Source organism: Chrysemys picta, chromosome 2 (genome assembly GCF_011386835.1).
Source record: "Chrysemys picta bellii isolate R12L10 chromosome 2, ASM1138683v2, whole genome shotgun sequence".
Lineage (NCBI taxonomy): Eukaryota > Metazoa > Chordata > Testudines > Emydidae > Chrysemys > Chrysemys picta.
Genome location: NC_088792.1, coordinates 37,222,795 through 37,240,169, shown reverse-complemented (window position 1 = coordinate 37,240,169; position 17,375 = coordinate 37,222,795). Strand labels below are relative to the sequence as shown.

Below are 17,375 nucleotides of genomic sequence, written 5' to 3'. Positions count from 1 at the left end.
TTAAGTATCAGAGGGGTAGCCGTGTTAGTCTGAATCTGTAAAAAGCAACAGAGGGTCCTGTGGCACCTTTGAGACTAACAGAAGTATTGGGAGCATAAGCTTTCGTGGGTAAGAACCTCACTTTTTCAGATGCAAGTCTTGCATCTGAAAAAGTGAGGTTCCTACCCACAAAAGCTTATGCTCCCAATACTTCTGTTAGTCTCAAAGGTGCCACAGGACCCTCTGTTGCTTGGTTGATTTTAGTGAGGTTGTTGGATACTTGGGTGTGTGTGTATATTTATGTATGTATGTATGTATGTATATAATATATATATAATATTTGTATTAAAATGATACATTGTCTATTATTAGAACATGGCCAGTCCCTAACTGACCATGTTACTTTTATGTTGTTCTCATTTCTCTATTGTTCGTTCTGTTTTGACTTTTTGGACTGTCAGCTTTTCAGCGCAGCAATTGTACTTCCTTCTGTGTTTGTAAGATGTCTAGGGCATTGTGGACACTGCTAGAAACAAATGGCAATTATTATACGAAGCATTATCAGAAATGAAGCCACTCAGATTTTGAATCCAGCATAAAACCCAAACAGTATGGTCGGGGTCAGATTAGGGAATTCATGAAGCTTCCCCCAGAATTCCAGGAAGTCTGGATTGGAGACTCCATTTGTGGTGCAATTCTAATAGTGACCTAAGCTTTATGTTTAGCTTCAGGACATCTTCCTTGCCCATCAATTAGATCATGTCACTGCCTTCCCAGAATCCCTCCATTGACTCCTCCATCCACTGTTTTCTACGTTTCTTGTTACCGCCTTCAAAGCTCCACATGTCTCAGCTCTCTTCTCTTTAACCTCCCTTGTCAAGCTTTGCATCATTCTCCCCCTCACTGGTCTGCCCATGTTCTCAGGCTTGTCCTCCTTTTTGTCAGCTTCGCCCATGCATTCTCTTGTGCAAGGTAGCTCCTTGAACTCATCTGCCTGCAAGGGCTGTATTTTGTCTAAATTTAAACAGTCCCTTTTAAAGACCTGTTGCTGCCATTCAATTTGCCATGAATTGAGTTGATGTGTATAAAACTTTCCTGTTGTTCCCTTCCACCTACCTCTGTCTGGTCTGAGACTTGAGCTCTTTGGAGCAGACACCATCCCTTCTTGAATGTATAGAAAGCATGTAGCACATCGTGAATGTTGCCATAAACAAATAAATAATAATAATAATAATAATGAGCGTGTATATTTAGGCAGGATAATGACCCTTGCGATTGATATCATAAAGATTGTAGAATACTGAATCCTTATCTGTGCACTCAGTATGTGTGTCCTCTGATTCACAGTCAAAATCTAAATACTGCTTGTGTTATATTATAAAATATGTAAGCACACGTTGTCTAAGATATAGATTTTGGTGCTGTATAAATATACAGCTGTGAATGTTGTAAGGAGGATGGAAACCAGAAGTGTAAAAAATGAACTGCTATTATAAGATTAACATTTAGGTAAGAAAAGAATTAATTGAAATGTACTGAAATAGATGTAGGTCTTTACAATGATACTTGCACCTTTCCTGTGCAGTACATTAATCTGCACAGGATACTTGTGAGTGTTTGAGATTCCTTGTAGACTGCAGAATTACTTCTTCAAAAATAATTCCATATCAGGGTGTAGTAACTCCTTCTCTTTCCCGCCCCCCTCTCCCTCTGCTTCCTAGATAAACAATTGGTAAACTTTCTGACAGAGAAAGTAGCAGTCTGTCTTCCTTTAGGTAAGAATTCTATTCTGTTTACCTCACTGGCTAAAATGCATTGTAAATACTATAAAATAGGCTTTTTCTGGCCTTTGGACCTTAATCCTTTTTTCTATTTTTCTTGTTCTTTATCTAAGTGTGTCTTTAATACTATGAGACTGCAGTGAATATTTCTTATTGACAGCAGAAAACCCCATATTATCTTAAACGAGTCTGTTTAAGTTTTCTGGTAACTTGCTAAGAACACATCTCCTTTATTTATTTATGTCTTCTATTAATAAATAAATACATAAATTCTTTGATGTACCTTAATGGCACAGTTTACAAGATTGGTAGAGCCAGGATCTAGTAAAGGACATAATTGAAATATATTTTCACTGCTTTAAATTGCAGTTTTTATATAGGATTTTAGGTGCAGCCTATATCTTATATTTAGTTGTGCTGCATTTAGCACAATATTTAGAAAATCCTGGATTTTAGTATGGAAATCAAATTAGCCTGAGGTGTTACCTTTTTTTCTCAGATGAAATAATCATAATCTGAATTGATGTGTACCATATTTTATTGAGATTACAAGAGAGACAAATGTTGCCAATGTTAAATAAAGTACAACCAAGTATCAGCCCAGGATAAGGCTTCAGCATATCAGTGAATGTTTGTACTTTGAGTCCATTTGGTAGTAGCATTCATGCAAAACAGATAGCTGGTAGTCGCACATTGTCAAGTCATTTCTGCTGTCTCTTTGACTTGTCCTAGAAGTATGCTCTGTTTTATTTCCTTGCTCTTTAGTGGAAGATTTCTTACTTTGTCAGATAATTTGAGGAAGTATCTTTTCTGTATTTCTTCATACTTTCTACACCACGGGGAAAATATTTTTCAGTTGCAACTCTCTCCCCTTCGTCACATTGATAATAGTGCGGTTCTTTCTGGGTTGCCTGTATATTTTGTTTCTCTACATTTCTGTTTCTAGTTTATCACTGCCTCTGTGTTTGGTGAGCATCTGCCTATACTCTGCATTTTTCCATTTTAAAAAGTAGTTGTTAGAATGACGCTTTGATTCAGGGATCAACTTCAATTTAGCGTGTTGTTCTCAAAGTGTATTAGATTTCAGTTGGTCAAATTGTCATAGATCTATATATGGAGGGTTTTCTCCACAGGTGGTGCCCTCCTTCTCCCCCTGGATTCGTTACCTCTGTGGCACTTCATCTGCCCTTCCATCCCCTTGGTTTCCCTTTGTGTTCCATCCCCTTGGTGCACCCCTTTACTCTACCCATAGTAAAAAGATGAAAAAGATAGAGGTAGCAGGGGCAGTGCTCAGGCCAGAGGGGGATAAACACTGCAGAAAATCCCTAAACAAAAGGTACGAATTGTTCCATATAGTCTTCTCAGGCTGGCCTGATTCCCTCATAGCACAGCTCTAGTGGAGCTGGAAAAGGTGAATACCAGGGCAGAGATACAGAGCCGCTCCACAGATGACCGTGGCCTCCCACATCTCCTGGGTTACACCAGATTTGCAAATGTGCCCTGTGGCTCTCTCTGCTAGGGAACAAGAGAAGTTATCATATAATGTGGGGGCATCTCCATTAGAAGATCCTCATGGATATTTGTTCCTACAGAGGCCCCTTCTTCATCTTTTAACACAGGAGAGCATTTAGAGGAATGGGGGGAGAGAGACTAAAATGCTGATCATTATGTGCATTGCTTGTAGGGGGACACGCCTATTTTTCTGTTACTAGACACAACGAATTGCCAGTTGATGTGAAATGTTACATTTTCCTGTAGAACTGGACAGCTGTGTATGCTCAGACATAAAGATGAATATTGCCCACAGTAAAGAGTCCAGTAGATTGTTTAGGGGTTGACTGGGTTTCCACATCACTGCATTCTTAAAATCAAGGCTCCTCTGGATTGTGTAGTTCACATGTTAAAGCCAGCTGTTAAAAGGGTTGTGGAACATATTTTCTTGCTTTGCCCTGCAGTGAGACCTTCTTTGAGCAGGGTTAGTACACAGTGGTAAAAAGACCGGAGTCTTTTGTTTATTAACCACTCTTGCTCATGCAGTAGTGGGAGGCTTTAGTTGACCGTGTCGATGCAGCTGTTTTGGCTTAATTTAATGTTTGTTTAACATTCTGGAGATGAGGCAATCTCTCCCTTATTACCCTTCATAAACTGTTGCTGGATTATTTATCAGGACTGATTTATAAGAGTACAGTTGTATACATCCACAGGTCAGGGAAGACTGACTTCCTTATTAAAACTGATCTCAACAAAGACCTTTTCTGGAACTGAGAGGAAAGGAGAGTAAGCACTGTGCCATAACTTCATGCTTCTGCAGTTGTGAAGTGTTTTGGAAACAGTTTGTTCAAAGCTCAGAGATCTTCTTTCTTAAGTTCTGTTGCTATGCTGACTTGTAGAGAAGCTGCAGCCAAAAACGTACGTGTGTGTTGTTCCTGCCTGTGGATGAGTGTAGGGTTGAAATTAGCTTCCTGTTGCTGTTGAAAGCTAACTTGAAAAGGAAGACTTATTGAAGTCCATGTCGAGAATAGTCTAAAAAGGAGGAAATTCACTTTTTCTTGCTGATAGCTGGGGCAGAAGGCTTTGTTGGAGAAGGATGATAGTTAAGTAAGTTAAAAGTTCAGTATGTAGCTTTTGATTCTGTGCAGCTTGATTTTATCTGCAAATTAAGCTGCCCGAGCTGTAAATCTAAAACGATTTACCTGCTTTCTTGGGGGAAGGGGCGTGGCAAATACTGTGTATAATTACAGTGAACTCAGTAGAAAAATAGTCTGGGGATCTGGGAATGATGTAATATTTTATGAAAAAAAATACACCTATTGCACATTAATGTAAAACATCAAGACAGGCTGCCTAGGTGCTTGGCTGAGACATTTGGAATACGCTTCAATATCCAGGAGCCAGGATGAAAGGAGACCAGTACTATCAGTACTCTGCACCTATAACATCCACATTCTTCTTAGATTGTTCAGATTCTTTTTGGGTGCCTTGGTGAGTCAGATGGTTCTGTTCAAATATCTATTAAAGAGTCAATGCAATATACCCATCCCTCTAAGCAAGCCCAGGATAACTGATTGGATGTGACCTTATTAAAGTTAGTGTTCACATAGCTATACTTTTTTCTTAGCTTAATTGAAAACCAGCAAGATGATACATGAATAAATATTTGTTGACATTATTCAGAAACATCTGTCCTAATGGCATAAGCAATTTGTACTGTTTTCAGTGTGAGCAGGTAAACAGCTTTGGTAAAAATCAGAACAGGTTCAAAATCCCATGCAGTCAGTTCTGCATTCCTCCTTGCCTCCTGGTATGACATTTGCTTTCATCCCTGTGACTTTATCATTAATTGTTCTCTGTGTCTGTCTGTCTCACTCACTCACTCACATGCACGCACGCGCACACACACTATGAAGTCTGCCCCACAGAGTTTAAACTCTGGGAAGTATAAGTTTGCTACACCTTTGAAGGTGCCAGGGTTTTTTGAGTGTGGGGATCTTTTTATTTTTTCTGGTTGCAGCAGAATAAATAAATAAAACAAATAAGAAAAAGTGAGATTGAAAAAACAAACTAGGCCAGGTAATTTATCAAAACATCCTCTGACATTGCCTTCAAGCTGCCAGTGTTTATTTTACACATTGAAGCTGCTCTTATGCGCCAGTGTGCCGGCCTCTGACATTTATCACCGTTCGCAAGTGTTAGCCAGCAAAAGGAGTTGTTTCTTCTCCCCACCTCCCCCAATAAACTAAAACCAAGCATGGCTGACAAGACTTTCTTTTTTAATCTTGCCCATCAAACAGCTGCTTTCAAAGGCTGCTGTAGCATGTGTGCCTATGTCAGAGACTATTTGTGCTATATTTATTAGACAGATACAGGTTCATTCATGTGGACATTGAACAAGACTTATGACTGAATTTGTTTAGATGGGAACTAAACATTTTACTAAGAAGGGATTATTATACTTCATTGCTATATCAATGTTTCTCAAATGCTGCCACCGTGGCTGCATGCGGCCACCAGGGGCTTTTCTTGCGGTCACAGCCTCCTGGGCTGTGATTGGGGGAAGGGGGTAAAGTAGCGGCCCCTCCCCTCCCTGTTGCTCCTGGATGCACCGCCTTGATGTTAGTTGCTGGGGCCACCAGCAGGGGTTGGGCCCCGCCCCCCTCTGGAGACACCTGGGGCACAACACTGGAGGGGCAGGCAGCCAGTGATTTCCCCATCTTCCCAGTGGTGGTGTTGCTCAGGCTTTGGGGTTCAGCCTTGGGGTGGCGGGGTGGCAGGCTCTGGCCATGGGGCTTCAGGTTCCATCCTCAGGCTCCGGCTGCGTGATGATAGGTTCCAGGCTCCAGCCACATGGCTTCAGGCTCCATTCCCAGGCCCCATCCGCTGGCCATGGGGCTTCAGGCTCTGGCTATGGGGCTTCAAGCTCCAGCTCCCTGATGCTTCCCTGGGTCCCCATCCATCCCCATCCCTGGCCCCTCTTGCCTCCCCCAACCCCTCATCCGGAGCTTAATTTGTCCCTAGGTTTGCCAGGGCTGAGTAAGTCTGCTGTGAAAAGTGATACTTGTATGTTTGTTAATATCACTTTTCACAATGGACTTACTAGCTAGCAATAAATAAATTACAATGATTTGGACATGTGTATGTGCATATTTATTTGTTTTTCCTAAAGCTAATTAAGTGTTTTAGGAAAAAGTGTGAGAGCGGTCACCAGCAAGAATTGGTGGCCGCACTCTGAGGCCACCAAAAAATTTGTCCTGAGAACCCCTGCATAGATTCACAGATTCCAAGGCCAGAAAGGTCCATTCTGATCATCTAGTCTGACCTCCTGTATAACAAAAGCTATAGAACTTCCCCAAAATAATTCCTAGAGCATGTCTTTTAGAAAAACATCCAATCTTGATTTGAAAATTGCCAGTGATGGAGAATCCATCAGGACTCTTGGTTCCAATGGGTATTTACTCTCACTGTTAAAAATTTACACCTTATTTCCAGTCTGAATTTGTCTAGCTTCAACATCCAGTCATAAGCTCTTCTTATACTTTTGTCTGCTAGACAAGAGCCCATTACCAAATATTTGTTCCCCATGTAGGTACTTATCGACTGATCAGGTTACCCCTTAACCTTCTCTTTGTTAAGCTAAGTAGATTGAGCTTCTCGAGTTTATCACTATAAGGCAGGTTTCTAATCCTTTAATCATTCTTGTGGCTGTTTTCTGTGCATTCATGGATAGCATCCAGAAGCCCCTGTCAGGATATAGGACCCCATCATGCTAGGTGCTGTACAAATGCAAAGGCGCTCTCAGTCCCTGCTTGCAGGAGTTTGTAATCTATCTGCAGGTAAGCAACATAGAGAATTGTATGGTGTAATTTTATATAACATAAAATAGATTTGATCAATGTTTAATAATGAATAAACAACCTAGACTAGACCAGACTCTCTTCCAACTATATGAGTTTAGAAAACTTTTCAAGTGTCTAGTAAAGCAGATGTTGCAATTTTTAGTTTGAAGATTTACTTTGCCCTACTTTTCAGTTTGCTGTATTTTTCTTTATATTGAAATACTAAAAGCATAAAATCCAAAATAATCTTGCAAGCCAAAATCCCAGATTTCAACTCTTGAATCAAGTAAGAGCCAAATTCCATACTTTCAGAGAGCAGCAATGCTCTCTTAATCCTTTGAGTCATCAAAGAAAATTGGCGATGATCAATTCTCAGTACTTTAATAGGATCATAAAGCCTTTTAAAAATATATTAGACATTGCCAAATATAAAATCAGTTAACTTGTTTTTATAGAAATGGGATGGTTACCATGCTGCCTATGAAACAATAAAATTGTGATGCAGTCTTTGTGCTGGTAAACAAGCTTTCATAGATGGTTTATTTAAGTGGTTATTTTTTATCATGCCATAACTGTGCATTATGATAAAAACATAAAAAGTTCCTACCCCTCTCCAAACAGAATATATACCTTGTGTACACAATCCAAATTTGTCTCCTTTGTTTTTATTTTTGATTTAAGAAAACCGCCATAAAACAGAAATGTCAACCTAAGCTTTCGCCTCAAGCTTGGCTGTTCATAGGCTTTCCCTGCCAAATCTCTGGTTCCTGACTGTAGTTTCCACTGCCTCAAAGGACACTCCCTCCTTTTATTCTCCAAATTGGTGCTGTTTGGACTCTCACACCTGATCTAACACCAGAGTTTGTCTGCAAAATACTTTGACCTCTCTATAGAGGGTTGCAAGTGTAAGACTGACAGACCCTGGCTGTCAGCAGGGGGATCGAACCTGGGACCCCTGGAGCTTACTGCACAAGCTTCTACCACGTGAGCTAAAAGCCAACTGCCTCTTAACTAAAGCTGTAGAGCAGACTCATTTAACTCTCTCTAAGTGGTCTCAGTGCCACTAGATGGGACAGAACACCCCACCCAGAATGCGTGTGGGTTACATACTTCCCCTAGCTGAGGAAGTGCGTCCCAAGCTTCAGAGACTTCCCATTTGAAATCCCAGATGAGCCCCCACTTGTAACACCGACAGACCCCGGTCATTGGGCGGGATCAAACCAAGGACCTGTGGAGCTTAGTGCATGAGCCTCTACTGCATGAGCTAAAAGTCAATTGTCTATTAGCTAAGGCTGTGTAGCAGACTCATTTAACTCTCTCTAAGCAGTCTTGGTGCCACTAGATGGGCCAGAACACCACACCCACAAAGTGTGTGGGTTACACAAGCATCTAGCATCAGGATGACTGAAGTGTACTTTCCAACACCTGCCATCCTATTATAGGCAAGTGTAAAACAAGGTTAAAATAAAAAATAAAAAAAATAAAATTAGACTGCACCAACAGTTTAACAATCTAAAGTAAGTTTGCTGTGATTTTAAAAATATTTAGTAATGTTTTAATTTCATTTGTACTGCTGTTTCAAAACTGGGATGCATTAGAGCAGAAGCTTGCAAACTGAAGTCTGTGGAGCATTTGCTGGACGTCCATGGAGAACAGGCTGGTCACATGTGCTGGCTCATTCCCCTTTTTTCCAACTGAGTGCACCAGAAAAGATGGGAAAATGGAGTTGAAACAAATACTTACTGAATTAAAGAGCACTACAAATATATCCAGTATTTTCCTAATGTTACTTTTCCATATAAATAATTGCTGTAGTTGCTACACGGGTGTTATGAGATTGCAAATAGGTAGCCAGACATACTCTTTCTCACTCTATTAAGATGTTGTTGATGTTATGGAAGGTTTGAGAACTTCTACATTAGAGCTCTTGTTTAGATTTCATAATCTTGCAGAAAATGTTTATTATTTTGACATTAAGGAGACACAATCCAACAGTGATGCTCTAATTATAGTTATTAGCCAGCTTTCTTATTTTGACCTTCTAAACTGAAAGAACATCTTTTCTTTTGTTTAGGCTAAAAAAACAATTAAAAAATTGAGTTAAATTGGACATGCTATTTCTCAATTATGAGACTTTGAAAAGTTGGTGTTTTTCACCTTCTGAAAATTGTTCTAACATTAAGTTGTCCATTTATAACTCAAAAATGGCGTTATCTAAAAGTTTCAAATCTGTTCTGTATTTTAATCCTCAATGAGAACTAACACATAGGATTGATTCTACCACGGCAAAAGGTTTTCAATAATTTCCAGCATTAGAGGTGTTGATGTGGACAGTGGCAAATGAGAACAAACACAGGGATGGATTTTAAGGGGCAGGACACAAATTTATTAAACTTAACACAGGGGAGGACTCTCCCCATCACCCAGACTCTCAAGTACCAGGCATTTTAAATGGTTCCAGTGAACAGGTTACAGGGCTCCTACCATAAACATAACCGGAGGTAGAGTCTATTTAACTTACCCCTAGGACTCGGCTTGTTCTTCTGAGTCCTACCACTCACAAATCCCACATGGGTGACAGGGGGTACTAAAAGGAGGGACCTCAACCTGTGAAGGTCACAAGGTCTTCTCCTATCCCATGAGCACAAGGCTAGGGTTACTATACGTCCTCTTTTTCCCGGACATGTCTGGCTTTTTGGCAGTCAAAACCCCGACCGGGGGGAATTGCCAAAAAGCCAAACATGTCCAGGAAAATGGCGGCTCTGCTCCTCCCCGACTCTTCGGCTCTGTTTAAGAGCCGGGCTGCCCGAGCGCTACCGGCTTCGGGCAGCCCCCGTGCCTCCAGACCCTGCGCCGCCGGAGCCCGGGAGGGGAAGTGCCCGGCTGGGAGCGCAGGGTCTGGAGGCACGGGGGCTGCCCGAAGCTGGTAGCGCTCGGGCAGCCCGGCTCTTAAACAGAGCCGAAGAGTCGGGGAGGAGCAGAGCCGCTGCGGCTGGAGGCTCTGCTCCTCTTCGGCTCTGTTTAAACAGAGCGGAGCTGCCCTAGCGCTACCGGCTTCGGGCAGCCCCTATGCCTCCAGACCCTGCAACCCCAGCCGGGCACTTCCCCTCCCGGGCTCCGGCGGCGCAGGGTCCGGAGGCACGGGGGCTGCCCGAAGCCGGTAGCGCTCGGGCAGCCCGGCTCTTAAACAGAGCCGAAGAGGAGCAGAGCCTCCAGCCGCGGGGGCTCTGCGTAACTGACACTGTGTCAGTTACACAGAGCCGAAGAGGAGCAGAGCCCCCGCGGCTGGAGGCTCTGCTCTTCTTCGGCTCTGTTTAAGAGCCGGGCTGCCCGAGCGCTACCGGCTTCGGGCAGCCCCCGTGCCTCCGGACCCTGCGCCGCCGGAGCCCGGGAGGGGAAGTGCCCGGCTGGGGGCGCAGGGTCCGGAGGCATAGGGGCTGCCCAAAGCCCGAGCGCTACCGGCTTCACGGTTTGCGGGCAGCCTCCAGACCCTGCGCCCCCGGCTGGGCACTTCCCCTCCCGGGCTCCAGCTGCACTGGGGAAGCGCCAGCTGGGGGCGTAGGGTCTGGGGGCTGCCCGGCAAACCCTGAAGCCGGTAGCACTGGGGCAGCCCTTTCCCCCTGGCTGGGAGTGGAAGGGAGGAGGGGGTGGAGTTAGGGTGGGGAAGGGGCGGAGTTGGGGCGGGGCTAGGGGTGGGGAAATGGGCGGGGCCAGGGCCCGTGGAGGGTCCTCTTTTTTTATTTATGAGATATGGTAACCCTACACAAGGCCCATCATTAAAATCTCAAGTCTTTTACTTTTGGAGCCATTGCTTTTAACTGCACTGGAAACCAGCTGCAAGTTGTGACAAACTAACATCCTTACCAAGTACTATCACTAATTATTAAATGCTGTGAGGATAGAAAAAACCTGTGCAGGCCTCTGCCAATTTGGCCCCAATAGGAAGCAAAAATTCCTTCCTGACCCCAAAACAGGCGACTGGTCAGGCGACGTGCAGCATCTCCAGAACACAGTCCAAGGCTATTTGTACAGGGTGGGGTTGCTGGAATGGAGCAAAAAGAGACTCCACATGGCTTGCGCTAGGGCTTAAATTAATGAAAGAAGGGGACTTCCTTCTTCCCCAAGCCAGCCAATGAGTTGCTAGAACCTGAGGCTGTCCCAGTTTCTGCCGGGTCCATTAAGTTTCCCACCCATTGAGGCAGGTGAATGGCAATTTCTACGTGTGAGCTCACTTCAGTGAAAGGTCTGGTGAATCTCTCTGCTTTTACACCATCTAACCTAAGATTTCATTAAAAACATGAAAGACTCTGGCTCTTTCAATTAAAAAAATAGCTTAAAACCCCCCTGCTTGCCAGGTGTCCATAGTGGTGATTTTTCCCACCCCTAAAATTATTCATAGTGATTTTTAAATGAAAAATCTCAGCATTTTCCCTCCTACTTTATTAGTCAGTGGGCAGAACAAACAATATCAATGTAGCTGAAAGAGCTACCTTAGACCCTAGAGAGAGATTATGCCATCTACTAAGTGCAGGGTATACGGATACAACAAAATGGATGTGGAACAGAGCTATATTGAAGTCGGACAACAATATCAGAAGCCATTAAGGTCCAATAGATGGATGGTAAGTAAATTATACAGATAGAGGATTGATGGAAGCAAGAACAGCATGAACAATGCTATTTTAGTATTTAAATACATTTCTAGGATTAATTTTTTTAAAAAAGATTATTTTCTTCACTAGGTGAATGTTACAAGAATCATATTGCAGATGAACTATAATGGCTCTTCAGGAGACAGTATGGTCTACCATATGGCTAATAGGTGGTCCAGTGGTTCAAAATTCACATTTATAAGAATTTATTTGAAATAACAAACTATTTATTTTACATTATCTTAGAGTACAAGCCAAAAAAATCATAGTTTAGTATCTGGCCTCTATTGTGTATTCAAAGATGGGACACTGTCTAATGATGCTACCCAGCTACATAAAATTTTGCCTTGATTGTGGAGATTTGACCTGAACTAATAATTTATCCTGTTACAAACTCTTAGCAACATTTTAATGTTGTAGTTTTGAAGTGAATTCTAATGTACTTTCAGCAACTTTTGAGTGGTGAAAAAATCACCTAATTCCTATAAAAATATATTTAATTAAATTCACGCATTGTATGAAGCCCTATGAAAATGTGGTTTTGATAGTGTCTAAATGTGTGACAGACTTTTCAACCTTTTGAAAAATCAAAATGGCTTTTCTAGTCACTTCTTCATTTCCTGATAAATTTAAAAATGTGGGGATGAAAAATGACTATCACACGATTCCACATCAATGGCTGGATTTTAACAATAGTTCCTTAGGAAAAGACTATGTAAATAGCAAAACACACCAGTATGACTTTGCGAAGTAGTACCATATGTTGGTTGATTAACAAGTTGTTGGGATATTAGAAGCTCTTGGCTGCTAGGAAGAAGGAGCATCTGTTTTCTAAGTCCTTTATCTAATATGTATGAAGACTTTGCCAGGTTTAAGCTTTTTCTGCATATCAGACATAAATTCCTTGAGTATTTTTCCTTCCGTAGGCAACTCTACTGTGCTCTTGGGATTTAAACTGAACCACATCTCTGAAAAGCAAATGAAGTAAGGTTAAAACATGATATGAAATATATAAGGAATAACTCATGTGCAATTCAAAACTGTTTTTTTGCATTATGTTGTATCTGCCGTTATATTTGATGCTTGATTAAAAACTTTTATCCTCAACCAGTGAAGAATGACTGTATCCAAAGAAAGCAATAACAATAGCTGAATATCTCTTCAATGGTTAGATCTTCATGGTTCATATTGAGGGCATTACGGGTGGTGTTTGAAAATGAAATATGCATCATAAATGCGAGAACAAGAACTACTCCTGGGGGAATTCTGCATCAAAAAATTAAAAATTCTGCACACAGTATTTTAAAATTCTGCAAATGTTATTTGTCATACTAACACTATATAATTTTGCCAGTCTCAATTATTTTGGTAATTTACTTCAAAATACTCGTCAGCAAGTATGGCTGTAACAATACAGAAAAAATCCCTCAGGTGTAGAGAGTTAATTAAGTCCCTATGACAATCCAGTTCCTGCTTCTCTGCCCCCTCCCCTCCAGAACCCAGCTTCTCTGCCCCCTCCCCTCCAGAACCCAGCTTCTCTGCCCCCTCCCCTCCAGAACCCAGCTGTGCTCCTCCGCGGCCCAGACACTTAGAGACCCTATCGTCCTAGAGCCCAGGGGTTCAGAGGGAGAAACAGCCTGAAGCTGGGTCCTGGGGCTTGCATGGAGTTTCCTGCTCACTGCTGCCTCCTTCCTTCAGGGCATGCTGGGAACTACAGCTTATGGAAACCCTCCAGTTCCCTCTCCCTCTCCCTCTCCCTGGCCTTGTCTTCTATTTGTGAGCTGGGCTCTGCTGGGTCCAGCAGCCCCTAGTGGTGGCCAACATCTCTGCAGCCCATTTCGGTGGGGGGGGGTAAGGAAATTCTGTGAGCCCAACATTAATTTCTGCAAAATTCTGCATTGTGCAGTGGCGCAGAATTCCCCCAGGAGTAAAGAACAAATGATATGAGGAAGTGTCTGCTGTAATACAGTGAAATTCACCCCTGTAGAGAAGCCAGACACAAGGCCTTAATCACATAACCAAGTAACCAAGATCACTGGACATAAGTGGTTCATAGGTCTTGTGCTGGCTTTCCGCACAGGGGTGAATTCTACCCTTAGTGCCTAGCTAGGGTTGGAAGTTGGATGAGGGTGACCTAGCTGAGGATGAAACCTGAGAAGATACAGAGGATGCTAGGGAACAGGGAGGGGAGGTATTCTAAAGTTGTCATGCCCCCCTTATAGAGAAGTTTTGACCTTCCTTTGCTCAAGAAGATGACAATTTGAGGGTAAGCTATTGGATTCCACGTCTATATCAGTTATTCCAGAGTGACCATGCCTAGGAGTTATCCAGGTTTCTATTCAGGATCTTGCCTTAACATTCAGTGTCTCTGTGACTTCAAGACTAGATCATTGCAATGCATTTTACTTGGGGCTGTCTCCGAAGGCCATTGGGAAGCTAGGGCTGGGGCAGAATTTGGTTGTCTGTTAGATGGTGTAGGAAACAAGGAATATATCACAGTAGCTCTCTAGGAATTGGTGTTCTCTGGAATTCATCTCCCCTACTGGTCTGACAGAACTTGAGCTTGTTGGCCTTTAGACTGAATGAAGTGCTAGGCTTTTTTTAAATTTAATTTTTTTTCCATACAGCATATAAACTGAAAAACAGAAAGAAAATTTTTCTGAGCATGTGTTAGAGTAGGAGGTCAGGTTTGTGGGGATGGTTTATTTTGGGAGAATATTTTTCCTGTTGGTTTCTGATGTAAATTTTTTTTTATTGGATTGTGGATGCTCTCAGAGACATGTTAGAAAAGCTCAGTTTATAAATACAGGCAGTGAAACAGCTCTAGGAAACTGGCTGTCGGCGCTCAACATGTCTCTATGTCTCTCTCTCTCTCTTGGAACCAACTCTTTTTCTGTCTGCTTTGATGTATCTTGAGACACCCCTTGCCTTGTGTAACTCTGCAATAATGTCATCTGTGATCATCATTTCAGGAGATCTGTTTTTATTGCTGAGTAACTCAATTAGAGAAACTTGTCATTCAGTCTAAACAATCTAAGCTCTTTGAAGTGAGGACTCTGTCTTCACTTGATTTTGTAAAATGCCATGAACCTCTATGACACTATCTCAGTAATAAATAATAACCTCTCTGCAAAGCCCATTTATGTGGAGGGGGGCAGATGTTTCCAGCCCCACAAGGAAACTGCTAAACATTAATATGAAGCTGAGATGTATTCCATCCAGTAGAGGGTAGTATTACACAAGTTGACAAGCCATGGTGCCGAGTTTCTGGAAGGCATGCAGTGATACAGTTCACAGCACAGCTTTCTGCATAGTTAATAGCCAGAGGGGGAAATGGTAGAATATAGTTTAGTTTTATGTAAGCTTTCTTTTGTGTTTTTGGAGATGAGGAGAAATATTCATCAAAAAGATTCTTGGTCTTGAAACAACTCTGGGGTTTTTGGGTATTATTATTATGGCTGAAATCTGACATCTTTGTTCAGCTGATTTCCCCTTATTTCCATTAGAGTGCTGTAAATTGAAGCTGCAAAGGAAGCTTTAAAGCAGACAATGGATGGAGGCCAACATATTATCTCTGAGTGCTTTGGGACTTTCCAGGATAGGAGATTTTTGTTTGTTTTTGTAAAGAAGTGTATTTTATTGGCAGCAACTAAAAAGTGATACCATCAGAATTAGTACACAACAAAAGAGAGGGGATCAACATTAAACCAAATAAAATGTGAATTAATTCCCTTAGCTCCTTGTGTAGCACTTACACCATTTTCTGCTTAAACTGCAGTTGCCTGTGATTGGTGGTAGGTTTTGTTGTGTGTCATGGAAAGTCATTTTGACAGTCTGCTGCTTTCAGGTTTTTCAGTATTCTATATTTTCAAGATCCAAGGTAAAGACTAGATATATCCTTTTGTCCTCAAAGCAGGAAAGAACTGTATGGATCTGGTAAGTGTCAGCCTTGGGGAAATGGCATGGAGTTAGTGTGAAAGCAGACGTAGTTGTGAAAAAAAGTACAGGGAAAAATGGCTAGTTTGAAGGCCTGGTAGGAGCATGCGGACAGCAGATGTGGATCCCAAGGTATGTCTTCACTGCAAAGAGTGGAGGGTTTTTATTAAATCAGCTTAGCTAAACTGAATTAGCTAACACTGGTTAAAATAGCCGTGAAGACGTGACAATTCGGCTTTTAACATGGGTGAGCAGCTTGCATTGAAGCCTATAGGGTTGTCTACGGTTGCATTCAAGCTGCTAACTGGAGTTAAGAGCTGAGTTGCTGTGTCTTTACAGCTATTTTAACCAGTGTTAGCTAATTCAGTTTAGCTAACCTGAGTTAAAAAACAAAACATCTTTTTTGCAGAGAGAAGCTGGCATTCTCAAACTTATGACCTTACTGGCTTTTCTTCACAGCAACATTTAGTTTGAGTTACTACACTTGAACTAGCCTACTTGGAGTGACTGGATTAGCAGCTGAAGAGTTGTACTAACTCAAGTCTGCAGCCTGCAGCTGCGTTCCCGGTGCACTACTAGCTCGAGTCAGCAGCACTGGAGCTTCAGTCCACGCCCCCTGACAGGCCAGCTAGCTCATGTTTAAAGCACCAGTGTTTAATTCAAGCTAGAGATTTTTGTGTGTGGAGGGAATCAGTTTGGGGCAGCACTTGAGTTATACCTTGAACTAATTCTGCAGTGAAGACAAGCCCTAAGGCCCAACCCAACTTCCACCCCACCTATGACCACCTCCTCCTCTTCATTTATCTACAAATGCCCATGAAACCCCTGGCCACTTCTTATCTTTCATCATCTCTTCAGTTGTGTGTGAAGCACTGTAGCTTCTGGTGACCCACTTTCACACAGGAGCTGGAAAGTGTCTGAGGAAGAAGGCAATGTCAGCAGCAAAATACATTTTAGAAAATGAACTGAGGGATGAGAAGACAAGCAGACAAGAGAACAAACTCACAAGCTGGCAGGAGGGAGTGAGGGGTCAGGTGTGGTTATCTGGATGAGCAGTGACCTCTCTGATTCCATATGCTGTATAGGCCAAAGGGCTCTGCTGTGCTCAGTGGGGGAAAGTAGCTTGAATGAAGTAGCTACTGAATGAAGTAGCTTGTGGAATCGGGGCCTAAGGACATATCTACAGTGCCCTGTAGTTTGCACTAAGTCGGTATGAATAGTAGTGTGTACTCAGGACCTCTAAATGCATGCCTGCAGCATCCACATGGGGGAGTTACTGAACTATGGGGCAGTGCAGACATGCTCTTAGAGTGGAAGGGAGTACTGTCTTCACCTCCTTTAGCACAGTCCTGACAGTGAGTTTCTGGAGTGCTACAAACAGAAGTTTGAATGGGTTTCATGCTCCATTTTTTAAAGTCATGAGAGTAAATCTTGAAACGCTTCAGCTCCATCTGCTATTGGATTGGAAACAGAAATCCATTCTAATGAGGTGAAGGTCCTACAGTCCTTGTAAATTCTCTGCTTTATGGTGATGATGGCATCCCTGGCATATGCTCCGGGTTGGATAGCTACACAAAGGATGGCTGGGGGTGCCTCCTCCTAGAAAGAAACATATTTTAAAAAAAGAATTAAGTTGATTTGTGTCTGTTTGTTGCAAAGCAAATTGGTATTAAAACAGTGAAATGCAATGGAAG

At 42.3% G+C, this 17,375-nt stretch overlaps 1 protein-coding gene across 25 annotated transcripts in view; it reads left to right on the top strand.

Annotated features, from left to right (window-relative positions):
• Positions 1 to 17,375, top strand: part of KIAA1217 (KIAA1217 ortholog) — a 517,243-nt gene that overhangs the window by 228,795 nt on the left and 271,073 nt on the right. Inside the window, exon 1 of one of the 25 annotated variants that reach the window (XM_008162841.4) lies at positions 1,700 to 1,754. The exons of 22 other annotated variants lie outside the window; for them this stretch is intronic. The gene's annotated coding sequence lies outside the window, so the exon portion shown is untranslated. Of the gene's footprint in view, positions 1 to 1,699; positions 1,755 to 17,375 lie in introns of those variants that run through there. 2 more of the 25 variants (XM_065586885.1, XM_065586892.1) reach the window with 2 other exon arrangements.